Raw genomic sequence first — 12,637 nt, 5'->3', positions numbered from 1 at the left:
GTGTTCTACAGCGGTTGGCTCCCCCTGGTGACTGGAAGCAGTATCACTCGCGCGTAGTGATACTGGTACCTGATCTGTGTGTGAGAGCTGCAGTCCAATACAGCTGGAATAGCGATTGACCTGACAGTATCACAGATCTCTGTGTGAGAGCCCATCCACCATCGGCACCTGCCAATTGTAATTGTTTGGGGTCTGGTGAGTGTGATTTTGTTTAATGTTTTCTTTTTGAGGGGGGGAGGTCTGCTCTTTTTGGGGGGTGTCTGTTTTCTTTTGGGGGCTGTCTACTTTCTTTGATGAATACTCCTGCTGTATTCTTTAACTTTTTTAGCTACTTGGATACTTCCTTATGGAACTAGGGCTTATTTGTGGACCAAGGCCTATATTTTAAGCATACTCAAGAAAGCCCAAAAAAAAAAATCTTACTAGTGCCTATTTTTGGGGTAGGGCTCATTTTCAGAGAAACAGGGATATGTATATACATGTATATACACACACATTATATATATATATATATATACTAGAAGGTGGCCCGATTTTACGCATCGGGTATTCTAGAATTTACGTATTGTGTAGTTAATGTATGATTTTTGTTATATATATACAGTAGATGTTGTTGTGTGTAGTTGCCAAGTGTTTGTGTAGGGCGCTGTAAATGTTCTTGGTGTTGTCTGGGTGTGGGGTGTGTGAGAGCAGTGTTGTTTGTGTGTTGCGTTGTTTGTGTTGCGTTGTTTGTGGAGCGCTGTGTGTCTGCAGTGTTGTCTGTGTGTGGTGCTATGTGTGTTGCGCGGTTTGTGTGGTTGTGGCTGTGGGGTGCGTGTGTTTTTGGGTAGGTATGTTTTGTGCAATGTGTGTGTGTTGCGCGGTATGTGCGTATATTTGTGTATGCCGCGGTGTTTGTGTGTTGGGTGTTGTGTGTGTGCAGCGTTGTCTGTGTGTGTGGGTGTCTGTGTAGGACGGTGTTTGTGGTTCCCAGTGTGTGTGTGGTGTGTTGTACGGTTTGTGTGTGTGTGTGTGGGGTGCGTGTGTGTGTTTTGGGGGGAGGTATGTTTTCTGCAGTGTGTGTGTGTGTGTTGCGCGGTATGTGCGTATATTTGTGTATGCCGCGGTGTTTGTGTGTTGGGTGTTGTGTGTGTGCGGCGTTGTCTGTGTGTGTGTGTGTCTGTGTAGGACGGTGTTTGTGGTTCCCAGTGTGTGTGTGGTGTGTTGTACGGTTTGTGTGTGTGTGTGTGGGGTGCGTGTGTGTGTTTTGGGGGGAGGTATGTTTTCTGCAGTGTGTGTGTGTGTTGCGCGGTATGTGCGTATATTTGTGTATGCCGCGGTGTTTGTGTGTTGGGTGTTGTGTGTGTGCGGCGTTGTCTGTGTGTGTGGGTGTCTGTGTAGGGCGGTGTTTGTGGTTCCCAGTGTGTGTGTGGTGAGTTGTGCGGTGCGCGTGTGGCGGTGTGTGTGTGTTTTGGGGGGAGGTGTGCACCCCCATCGTGCTCCATCCCCCATGCTGCACACCCCCCATCGTGCTCCATCCCCCATGTTGCGCACCCCCATCGTGCTCCATCCCCCATGCTGCGCACCCCCCATCGTGCTCCATCCCCCATGCTGCGCACCCCCCATCGTGCTCCATCCCCCATGCTGCGCACCCCCCATCGTGCTCCATCCCCCATGCTGCGCACCCCCATCGTGCTCCATCCCCCATGCTGAGCACCCCCCATCGTGCTCCATCCCCCATGCTGCGCACCCCCCATCGTGCTCCATCTCCCATGCTGCGCACCCCCCATCGTGCTCCATCCCCCATGCTGCGCACCCCCCATCGTTCTCCATCCCCCATGCTATAACAGTCCTCCTATTATACACTGAAATGGCACTGTCACTGTAACGACACAATTTTGGAGCAAGACAGACAGACAGAATAAGGCAATTATATATATATATATATATATATATATATATATATATATTTATTTTTTTTTTTTTTAAATGGAAACAGCACCAAAATCGTGATTGTGGCTGAGTTTGGTATTGCAGCTGATGTAATACCAGACACGGCCCATAGACAAAAGTGACGCTATATTTTTCTAATTTCATACAACCACTTTAAATTGGAGCCTAAAATATACTCTGTGGTTTGCAAATACATAAATGTGAATACAGAAAGGAGACAAGAGTGTGAATCATCATGCTGGGGCCTCTAGCCTGAAAAAAAAAGTCTTACAGGATTCCAATACTTTAAAACAATCGGTGTTTCAGAGGCAGCCACCGGACGTGATGAAGGTTATCTTAATCCTTACAACCTACATCAATGTTTAAGGAACACTCCAGGAGAACATGATTCTCTATGTATCACCCCCCCAATCCATTCCTACACAAATCCAACATATATACCTTTATAAAAGTCCAAAATCTGTTTTTGAAACCATGTCCCACACAACACCCAGACCCCCAGAGCTCTACTCAACGGAACCTAGATCATCATAAGATGTTTTTCTTAATATTGTACATAACACTGAACTAAGAACCTTCTGGAATGTGGAATTCTACATCAACCAATCACTTCATAGTCAGACACTAATTCTACTCATCATAAGATGCAAATTGTTTTGAATTTGTCATTATTATACAATTATTTTAGTTATCAACTCGTACATAGGAGCAGTATTATAGTAGTTATATTCATGTACATAGGGGCAGTATTATAGTAGTTATATTCTTGTACATAGGGCCAGTATTATAGTAGTTATATTCTTGTACATAGGGGCAGTATTATAGTAGTTATATTCTTGTACATAGGGGCAGTATTATAGTAGCTATATTCTTGTACATAGGGGCTTTATTATAGTAGTTATATTCTTGTACATAGGGGCAGTATTATAGTAGCTATATTCTTGTACATAGGGGGCAGTATTATAGTAGTTATATTCATGTACATAGGGGCAGTATTATAGTAGTTATATTCATGTACATAGGGGCAGTATTATAGTAGTTATATTCTTGTACATAGGGGGCAGTATTATAGTAGTTATATTCTTGTACATAGGGCCAGTATTATAGTAGTTATATTCTTGTACATAGGGGCAGTATTATAGTAGCTATATTCTTGTACATAGAGGCAGTATTATAGTAGTTATATTCATGTACATAGGGGCAGTATTATAGTAGTTATATTCATGTACATAGGGGCAGTATTATAGTAGTTATATTCATGTACATAGGGGCAGTATTATAGTGGTTATATTCTTGTACATAGGAGCAGTATTATAGTAGTTATATTCATGTACATAGGGGCAGTATTATAGTAGTTATATTCTTGTACATAGGGGCAGTATTATAGTAGCTATATTCTTGTACATAGGGGGCAGTATTATAGTAGTTATATTCATGTACATAGGGGCAGTATTATAGTAGTTATATTCATGTATATAGGGGCAGTATTATAGTAGTTATATTCTTGTACATAGGGGGCAGTATTATAGTAGTTATATTCTTGTACATAGGGCCAGTATTATAGTAGTTATATTCTTGTACATAGGGGCGGTATTATAGTAGTTATATTCATGTACATAGGGGCAGTATTATAGTAGTTATATTCTTGTACATAGGGGCAGTATTATAGTAGCTATATTCTTGTACATAGGGGCTTTATTATAGTAGTTATATTCTTGTACATAGGGGCAGTATTATAGTAGCTATATTCTTGTACATAGGGGGCAGTATTATAGTAGTTATATTCATGTACATAGGGGCAGTATTATAGTAGTTATATTCATGTACATAGGGGCAGTATTATAGTAGTTATATTCTTGTACATAGGGGGCAGTATTATAGTAGTTATATTCTTGTACATAGGGCCAGTATTATAGTAGTTATATTCTTGTACATAGGGGCAGTATTATAGTAGCTATATTCTTGTACATAGAGGCAGTATTATAGTAGTTATATTCATGTACATAGGGGCAGTATTATAGTAGTTATATTCATGTACATAGGGGCAGTATTATAGTAGTTATATTCATGTACATAGGGGCAGTATTATAGTGGTTATATTCTTGTACATAGGAGCAGTATTATAGTAGTTATATTCATGTACATAGGGGCAGTATTATAGTAGTTATATTCTTGTACATAGGGGCAGTATTATAGTAGCTATATTCTTGTACATAGGGGGCAGTATTATAGTAGTTATATTCATGTACATAGGGGCAGTATTATAGTAGTTATATTCATGTATATAGGGGCAGTATTATAGTAGTTATATTCTTGTACATAGGGGGCAGTATTATAGTAGTTATATTCTTGTACATAGGGCCAGTATTATAGTAGTTATATTCTTGTACATAGGGGCAGTATTATAGTAGTTATATTCATGTACATAGGGGCAGTATTATAGTAGTTATATTCTTGTACATAGGGGCAGTATTATAGTAGTTATATTCTTGTACATAGGGCCAGTATTATAGTAGTTATATTCTTGTACATAGGGGCAGTATTATAGTAGTTATATTCTTGTACATAGGAGCAGTATTATAGTAGTTATATTCTTGTACATAGGGCCAGTATTATAGTAGTTATATTCTTGTACATAGGGGCAGTATTATAGTAGTTATATTCTTGTACATAGGGGGCAGTATTATAGTAGCTATATTCTTGTACATAGGGGCAGTATTATAGTAGTTATATTCTTGTACATAGGAGCAGTATTATAATAGTTATATTCTTGTACATAGGAGCAGTATTATAATAGTTATAGTCTTGTACATAGGGGCAGTATTATAGTAGTTATATTCATGTACATAGGGGCAGTATTATAGTAGTTATATTCTTGTACATAGGGGCAGTATTATAATAGTTATATTCTTGTACATAGGAGCAGTATTATAATAGTTATAGTCTTGTACATAGGGGTAGTATTATAGTAGTTATATTCTTGTACATAGGGGCAGTATTATAGTAGTTATATTCTTGTACATAGGGGCAGTATTATAATAGTTATATTCTTGTACATAGGAGCAGTATTATAATAGTTATATTCTTGTACATAGGGGGCAGTATTATAGTAGTTATATTCTTGTACATAGGGGCAGTATGCTAGTAGTTATATTCTTGTACATAGGAGCAGTATTATAATAGTTATAGTCTTGTACATAGGGGCAGTATTATAGTAGTTATATTCATGTACATAGGGGCAGTATTATAGTAGTTATATTCTTGTACATAGGGGCAGTATTATAATAGTTATATTCTTGTACATAGGAGCAGTATTATAATAGTTATAGTCTTGTACATAGGGGTAGTATTATAGTAGTTATATTCTTGTACATAGGGGCAGTATTATAGTAGTTATATTCTTGTACATAGGGGCAGTATTATAATAGTTATATTCTTGTACATAGGAGCAGTATTATAATAGTTATATTCTTGTACATAGGGGGCAGTATTATAGTAGTTATATTCTTGTACATAGGGGCAGTATGCTAGTAGTTATATTCTTGTACATAGGAGCAGTATTATAGTAGTTATATTCTTGTACATAGGAGCAGTATTATAATAGTTATAGTCTTGTACATAGGGGTAGTATTCTAGTAATTATAGTCTTGTACATAGGGGGCAGTATTATAGTAGTTATATTCTTGTACATAGGGGCAGTATTATAGTAGTTATATTCTTGTACATAGGGGCAGTATTATAATAGTTATATTCTTGTACATAGGAGCAGTATTATAATAGTTATAGTCTTGTACATAGGGGTAGTATTATAGTAGTTATATTCTTGTACATAGGGGCAGTATTATAGTAGTTATATTCTTGTACATAGGGGCAGTATTATAATAGTTATATTCTTGTACATAGGAGCAGTATTATAATAGTTATATTCTTGTACATAGGGGGCAGTATTATAGTAGTTATATTCTTGTACATAGGGGCAGTATTATAGTAGTTATATTCTTGTACATAGGAGCAGTATTATAGTAGTTATATTCTTGTACATAGGAGCAGTATTATAATAGTTATAGTCTTGTACATAGGGGTAGTATTCTAGTAATTATAGTCTTGTGCAGAGGAGCAGTATTAGTTATTGGGGGGCAGTATTATGATTTGCTCATACTGGGGTATAAAAAAAATCAGTCCCATTCTCATCCAGAAAAGTTGTACGATTGTAAACCATTTGGTATTTTGCATGTAATACTAGTGTACAATCTTATTTCTTAGTATCCGTGTGCAATGTATGTTTTTTTCAGCAGATATTACTCCCCAGTCATTACAGGACCATTTACAGTGTTCTCTGCTACAGAATGGTAATGTATTTGTAAAAATCGGATGCCACTAGGATGGTCCGTCTGGCATCCGTTTTTTTTCTTACACCCATAGACTTTAATAGGTAAGTGTTGTCCGATTTACACGGCCACTCGCTTTATGCTGTGATTTTTTATCCTTAGGCCGAATACAGCTGAAAAAACTTGCAGTTCTGTTCTATCACATTGAATAACTTGGGTACAGTCCCTTTGTTTCTCGCATTGCACTTGTCCGAGTTATTCGCCAGTGTGCGCTAATCCTTACGAAATGTTCACAATGAGTTTTCTCCATGGACTTTAAAGCTGACCTTCAGAATCCAGATCAAAAACTTCTCCAAGTTCATCTTCTATTTATATCAACATTATGGTTTCTATAGTGAGTTTTTTGTACAAGATCTTCAATTCTTTGCCAAGGAAAAGAAATGACTTCGCTCCTTTGATGCGGATCCCTTGTGGAATCCTTTGAAACAAGATACTGTCAAGTCAAAAGTAGTGTACGTTCACGCAGGGTTTCTTTATGTCGTCTTCTTGCCTGAATTTCCTTACAAAATCCACCTAAAAAATAAATCTTCAAATCTGCTTGCAACAAACTTCCAAGTCATTTGAAAGGGAAATCATGTCTACAGTGCAAGTCGGTTTGTTTTTTTGTGTATTTTCTTTTTAAAAATCATTATAAAAATTATTATGTTCATGCTTTTTTTTTTGCATTTTTTGTATTAAAGTCATTATTTGTAAAGGTGGCTTTTGAGGAATTTTTTAATCAAGATTTTTGGCATGGAAATTACCTATAAAATACCCAATTACCGGTACTTCATGTCATAGGCTATGTGCCCACGTTGCGTTTTTATGTGCAGAAAATCTGTACATAAAAACGCAACTGAAAAAACGAGCATTTTTTTTATTGTGTTTGAGTGTTTTTTCACGTGCTTTTTTCCATGCTTCTTTTTTTTTGCTTTTTTAAGTCATGGCGACCGCAGGGTTCAGGTGCTGTACCCCACATGGTCGCCACCGGGTCACCAACTAATTTTAAAGCCAGGACCTGCCTCTCGCTGCCAGGAGCGGTGCCCGAGCCGGTCCTGGAGGTTTAACCCCCTGAATGCTGCGATCAGTGCAATCGAAGCATTCAGGAGGTAGGAAGAGAAATCTCTTACTTCCCCCTGGTGATCGGGTCCCTATAATGCGATCACAGGGACCCGATCGCTGCCAAGGTAACCCTGGGTCATCACCCTGGGTTACTGAGGTACGGATCGCCTCACAGACCAGGGCACCTATGTCACCAGAGTTCCCAGCAGCAAGGTCCCGCAGTAAAGACCGCAAGATGAAAAAATGATGATACTGGCTATGTGAGCTAGGTGCAGGGTACCCCGGAGAACCGAATTCATGACGGAGGATTTGCAGGAAACCCCGTTGATCCGCCGGCGTGAACTCGATTCATCTTGTGACATCACATGAGTTCCCTGCAGCAAGGTCCTGTGGTAAAGACCACGAGATGAGGAGATAGCTGCAGGGAACCACAGGGACATTAAAACAAGCACATAAAAAACGCATAAAAAAGCAACGTCTGCATTAAACATGCGTTTTTATGCTGCGTTTTTCACTAACTCCATTGAAGTCAATTGGTGAAAAAAGCAGGAAAAAACGCAGAAACACTTGATATGCTGCTTCTCTTTTCAGCAACAAAAACTGCAAGAAAAAAGAAGTAACATCAGAGCATGTCAGGATTCTCACAGACTTTGCTGGGATGCTTTTTCCTTGCTTATATTGATTAAAAGAAGCAAGGAAAGAAGCATGAAAAAAGCAACTTGGGGCCAAAAACTGCTCAAAATTTGACATCTGAAAGAATTGGGGTGTATTTACTTCAGTTTTCTCTACATAAAAAAAATACAAATTATTATTATTGTTATTATTATTATTCATAATAATACTAATACTAATAATAATAATAATAGCAGTATAATAACATTAGAAATATAATAATAATAGCAATATAATAATATTAATATCAATATAATAATAATAGCAATATAAAAATAATACAAATAATAATAGCAACATAATAATAATAATAATAATAATGATAATAATATAAAATAATTAATAACAATATAATTATTATTATATTGTTATTATTTCATATTATTATTGTTAATATATTGCTCTAATTAGTATTTTTATTATTATATCACTATTATTATTATTATTACAGTTAGGTCCAGAAATATTTGGACAGTGACACAATTTTCGCGAGTTGGGCTCTGCATGCCACCACATTGGATTTGAAATGAAACCTCTACAACAGAATTCAAGTGCAGATTGTAACGTTTAATTTGAAGGTTTGAACAAAAATATCTGATAGAAATTGTAGGAATTGTACACATTTCTTTACAAACACTCCACATTTTAGGAGGTCAAAAGTAATTGGACAAGGGACTCTAAGGGCTGCAATTAACTCTGAAGGCGTCTCCCTCGTTAAAGTGTAATCAATGAAGTAGTTAAAAGGTCTGGGGTTGATTACAGGTGTGTGGTTTTGCATTTGGAAGCTGTTGCTGTGACCAGACAACATGCGGTCTAAGGAACTCTCAATTGAGGTGAAGCAGAACATCCTGAGGCTGAAAAAAAAGAAAAAATCCATCAGAGAGATAGCAGACATGCTTGGAGTAGCAAAATCAACAGTCGGGTACATTCTGAGAAAAAAGGAATTGACTGGTGAGCTTGGGAACTCAAAAAGGCCTGGGCGTCCACGGATGACAACAGTGGTGGATGATCGCCGCATACTTTCTTTGGTGAAGAAGAACCCGTTCACAACATCAACTGAAGTCCAGAACACTCTCAGTGAAGTAGGTGTATCTGTCTCTAAGTCAACAGTAAAGAGAAGACTCCATGAAAGTAAATACAAAGGGTTCACATCTAGATGCAAACCATTCATCAATTCCAAAAATAGACAGGCCAGAGTTAAATTTGCTGAAAAACACCTCATGAAGCCAGCTCAGTTCTGGAAAAGTATTCTATGGACAGATGAGACAAAGATCAACCTGTACCAGAATGATGGGAAGAAAAAAGTTTAGAGAAGAAAGGGAACGGCACATGATCCAAGGCACACCACATCCTCTGTAAAACATGGTGGAGGCAACGTGATGGCATGGGCATGCATGGCTTTCAATGGCACTGGGTCACTTGTGTTTATTGATGACATAACAGCAGACAAGAGTAGCCGGATGAATTCTGAAGTGTACCGGGATATACTTTCAGCCCAGATTCAGCCAAATGCCGCAAAGTTGATCGGACGGCGCTTCATAGTACAGATGGACAATGACCCCAAGCATACAGCCAAAGCTACCCAGGAGTTCATGAGTGCAAAAAAGTGGAACATTCTGCAATGGCCAAGTCAATCACCAGATCTTAACCCAATTGAGCATGCATTTCACTTGCTCAAATCCAGACTTAAGACGGAAAGACCCACAAACAAGCAAGACCTGAAGGCTGCGGCTGTAAAGGCCTGGCAAAGCATTAAGAAGGAGGAAACCCAGCGTTTGGTGATGTCCATGGGTTCCAGACTTAAGGCAGTGATTGCCTCCAAAGGATTCGCAACAAAATATTGAAAATAAAAATATTTTGTTTGGGTTTGGTTTATTTGTCCAATTACTTTTGACCTCCTAAAATGTGGAGTGTTTGTAAAGAAATGTGTACAATTCCTACAATTTCTATCAGATATTTTTGTTCAAACCTTCAAATTAAACGTTACAATCTGCACTTGAATTCTGTTGTAGAGGTTTCATTTCAAATCCAATGTGGTGGCATGCAGAGCCCAACTCGCGAAAATTGTGTCACTGTCCAAATATTTCTGGACCTAACTGTATATCGCTATTAATATTATTATATTGCTATCATCAAGAACCTGTTTTGAATAGTTATATAGGAGCCTGTGTAGTAAAAAACTGTATACAAAATTTTTTAGAACAAAAAAGTGTAATTGATGTGTGCCATTGGAGCATTTAGCGTTTCTCCTACAAAATGAATGAGACATTTTTCGCAAGAGTATTTGAAGCTTTTTTTTTTGTTGGGGGGCAGGAGGTTGGCACAGAGGATACACCAAGAACCATTTGAAAAGTCTTCCAGTTCTGTGAGATTCCTGGCTCGTCTTGCATGCACTGCTCTTCCATAGAGATGTCTTCCAGTTCTGTGAGATTCCTGACTCATCTTGCATGCAATGCTCTTCCATAGAGATGTCTTCCAGTTCTGTGAGATTCCTGACTCATCTTGCATGCAATGCTCTTCCATAGAGACGTCTTCCAGTTCTGTGAGATTCCTGGCTCGTCTTGATAGCACTGCTCTTCTGAGTTCTAGACACAGATTTTCAATGATGTTCAGATCAGGGGACTGTGAGGGCCATTGTAAAACCTTCAGCTTGCGCCTTTTGAGATCGTCTATTGTGACTTTATACAAGTGTTTAGGATCATTATCTATTTGTAGCAACCATCCACTTTTCTCTTCTTTTCTCTTTTCTTCTCTTTTCTCCTGTTTTCAATTTCAGCTTTTTTTACATGGTTTTATGTTTGCATCAAGAATTTGTTGAAATTTCATTAAATTCATTCTTCCCTCTATCTGTGAAATGTTTCCAGTGCTATTGGCTATAACACAACCCCGAAGCATGATTGATCTAACCCCATGCTTAATGGTTGGCGAGATTCCTTTTCTTAAAATTCTGTGCCTTTTTTTTCTCCACACATACCTTTGATCATTGTGACCAAAGAGTTCTATTTTAACCTCATCGATCCCCAGGACTTGTTTCCAAAATGCCTCACACTTGTTTAGATGTTCTTTTCCAGACTTCTGATGCTGAATTTTATGGTGAAAACGCAGGAGAGGTTTTCTTCTGATGACTCTTCCATGAAGGCCATATTTGTCCAGGTGTCTCTAAACAGTAGAACAATGAACCACAACTCCAGAGTCTGCTAAATCTTCCTGAAGGTCTTTTGCAGTCATGCAGAGGTTCTGATTTGCCTCTCTAGCAATCCTACGAGCAGCTCTCACAGAAATGTTGTTTGGTCTTCCAGACCTTATCTTGACCTCCACTGTTCATTTCTTAATTACATTTTGAACTGAGGAAAGGGTAACTTGAAAACACTTTGCTATCTCCTTGTATTCTTCTCCCGCTTTGTGTGCCTCCACCATTTTCAGAGTGCTAGGCAGCTGCTGAGAAGAACCCATGGCTGCTGTTTCTTGGCACAAAGTTAGAGGTTGGATTTCATAAAGCTGTGAAATTTGCATCACCTGGCCTTTTCTAACGATGATAGTGAACAAGCCATAACCCTAACAGGATAATTAAGGTCTGATACCTTGGCCAAAGTTATCTGAGCACACAAATCCCCAAGGGTGCTCAAACTTTTGCATTGTCCCATTTCTTTTTTTGTAATTTTTGAACTGTAAAAGAGATGAAAATATTTTTTTTGTGGCCTAAAATACAAAGGAAATGTGTCATCTTTAACTTTATACCTTTCAGAGATAATTTCATCTTCAACTCTCTTAACTGTTCACAATAACAGTAATTTTGACCAGGGGTGCCCAAACTTTTGCATGCCACTGTATATAAATTAAAAAGCAGATGGGGGTGTGGTACAAGCCCTTTCCATACAGGGCAGGTGCCGACTGTGTTATACAACCAACATCTGCCTCTAACAGCATTGATCAGTGCTGTGCTCCTCTGTTGTGAATGTTAGTTATGTTTTGGCTGCTGGGAGGCTCCCTCTGGTGGCCAGGAATGGTTTGGACTTGGACCAGGTGTGTTGTGCAATGGGCGTTTCCTTTGCTAACTCTCTGCTTATTTAAATCCTGGTCAGATAGCAGGCTATGCTGTATGTCAGTTGTTCTTTGTATAACCAGCCTGCTTCATTCTGCTCCAGACCACATCTACCCCAGATAAGTGCTTTGCTCTTTATTTATTGTTTGGTTCTTTTGCTCTTGTCTGGGTTTGTCATTTGCTGTGGTTGTTTTCAGTTTATTTGCATGCAGGGATTTTCCCCCTCAGTTGCTTGGCTGGGAAACTCCCTGCAGTTCTGTTTGGAGAATAGCTCCTTTGGGTCCATGTGTTTGTGGCTTGTTGAATTTGTAATGATTCTTGTTTTCTGTTCATTGGTATGACAAGAGCGCCTGGTATAGGACGGAGTTCAGATCGTGCGATCTGAGGGCCTTTTTGTACTATCAGGAATTTGGGATTTTGCAGGGTTTTTCTCTGGCCACCATTAGCCCCTTTCCTGTCCTTTCCAATTTTAGTCAGTGGGGGCCTCACCTTTTGCTAATCCTGTCATCTATCTGTGTATTGTGTTTTCCTATATCACCGCAGTCTTTGAATGTGGGGGGCT

The sequence above is a fragment of the Anomaloglossus baeobatrachus genome, chromosome 8 (assembly GCF_048569485.1).
Source record: "Anomaloglossus baeobatrachus isolate aAnoBae1 chromosome 8, aAnoBae1.hap1, whole genome shotgun sequence".
In the NCBI taxonomy this organism is placed as follows: Eukaryota; Metazoa; Chordata; class Amphibia; order Anura; family Aromobatidae; genus Anomaloglossus; species Anomaloglossus baeobatrachus.
Note: the sequence above shows the minus strand (reverse complement) of the source record.